The following is a 1,992-nucleotide window of genomic DNA, read 5'->3' as shown; positions in this document are numbered from 1 at the left end:
TATCAATAACAGCTGGTGTAAACTGTGAGGTTGCAGCATTATATCAACACAGAAGTTATACTGGATTTGTTTTGCAGAGACTTTTATGCGGCTTTAAAAAGTTCACTTCTGCAAACTGAAAGAGATAATGAATACTTGTATAAGCAATGTGAATGCAATCAAAATAATAATAATAAAAAATGTATTTATTGCAATTTAAAATTGATTTACATTTAACTGGTTTGTGACTCGCTGATAAACATCTGTAGGTCACCTGTTGTAGTTCAGTATCATGAAGTTGTTGTGAACAATCTTCAAATCTTTTACTTCCAACAATGAAAACCTTTAATAGTCCTTCAGAAAAACACAATGAATCAGATTTAACATGACATTTATATTAAGAACATGAACGTTAATTTACTCACCTATGATCACAATGAAAAAAACACCATTCAGCAGACCAAGTATGATGGTGAGAGTCTGACATGATGTCTCAGTCTGTTGAATGTTTTTCACTTCTGTATGATTCAGCTGTATGTAAGTTACTTGGTTTGGTCTTTCTGTTGGCTCTGTGAGGTAAAACAGTTGCATTTTTATGGTATAATAAATTGATTTGTTTCTATATGAATACAAACATATCACTGCATGAGCACTTACCCTTTACATGTAGTCTGGTGCCACTGCTGAATTTTGGAGGTGGTGTTGTTTCTATCTTCATACAGTAATAAACTCCTAATTCATCAATAGTGATGTTATTTATAAACAGATGATTTTTAGATTGAAGTGAATATTTGTGTCTGAATGTTTTGTTGAAGAATAAAGGTTTTGATGATAAAGTGCGTAATATCGTCACAGGAGGATCTGGTGTTTTCAGTAACAACCAATAAATCTCTTCTTCATCCAGATCACAGTTTATAGTCACATTTTGTCCCAAATCTGTGAGTTGATCCAAAGTCTCCGCAGCTTGAAGCAACATTAACAGATCTATGAGATGATAGGAAAAACAAAGTCATAAAAATTAAGATATAGAAATGAATGAAACACAATTTAAATGAAAATTTATTAATCGAATGTAAAGAAACTCACAGATTTGAAGCTGTGTGATTCTCATGATGTTGTCTCAATGAAACACAAATTAACTTTACTGCTGTCTGTTTATGAGCGAAGGAAAAATCTTACCCACATCAAGTAAAGGAAGTGAGTTTGCTTTGACCACATTGTACAAACAGTTTAAAACTCTCGTTACCTTATGACCATCATCACTTTAAAGAATTAAAAAAAAAATTAAGTAACCTCAAATATGAAATATATTTTCCATTTATGAACCCCTTTGGATAATAGGTTGTGCTAAATAAATTAATAAATGTAAACCGGCTATTCTTTTATTGAATGATTGTCTCTTGTTTGTGCATCATGTTATTAGCCTATTACATTTTACAAACCTCAAAAATTTTTGTTATTGGTTCTGCTGGATTCACATTTTAAGCAGGATTCAAGTTGTTGACCAAGTCAGTGGTCAGTAAACTATATGGTATGTATGATATATGGTAAATTCTAGGAATAGAAAAAGTTAAATGTGTTTACATTTAAACCACCTAACTGTGTCATATACAGTTGATCAAGTGACCAAATCAATAGAAAATTAAAGTATGTAACATTTTATTTGAGGAAAACCCCACCACACACTTTAGAGAATGATGCCTGGGACTAACCATCATTTAATATAGGTGAAATAGTTATGGTGATCTAAACAAACCTTAAACCAAACAGTAGGTGACTCGATGTGCTCATAACACCAGACTGCAGGAGCAGTTAAACGCACTTATTGAATCTGTGTACATATGAAGGTGTTTTATACTTAAGAGCTTATGAAATGATTATGAAGAGCTGTTTGAAATGTCTAGACACACTTACATCAACTGAACTCCTGTTTTTCACCTGCTTCATCTCTCAAAATGTTTAATATAGTAAGATTTAATGTAGCTTATAACACCATGTATCATGAATGAACTG

At 32.0% G+C, this 1,992-nt stretch overlaps 1 long non-coding RNA gene across 1 annotated transcript; it reads right to left on the bottom strand.

Annotated features, from left to right (window-relative positions):
• Positions 1 to 206: 206 nt before the first annotated feature.
• On the bottom strand, positions 207 to 946 carry LOC135741242 (uncharacterized). The gene is made up of 3 exons (XR_010529393.2): positions 637 to 946; positions 405 to 548; positions 207 to 333 (listed from the first exon to the last, which is right to left on the bottom strand). It is a non-coding gene; the product is annotated as an uncharacterized lncRNA (long non-coding RNA).
• Positions 947 to 1,992: the final 1,046 nt, after the last annotated feature.

The sequence above is a fragment of the Paramisgurnus dabryanus genome, chromosome 24, assembly GCF_030506205.2.
Source record: "Paramisgurnus dabryanus chromosome 24, PD_genome_1.1, whole genome shotgun sequence".
Classification (NCBI taxonomy): Eukaryota; Metazoa; Chordata; class Actinopteri; order Cypriniformes; family Cobitidae; genus Paramisgurnus; species Paramisgurnus dabryanus.
This window is presented reverse-complemented; position numbering and strand designations above follow the sequence as displayed.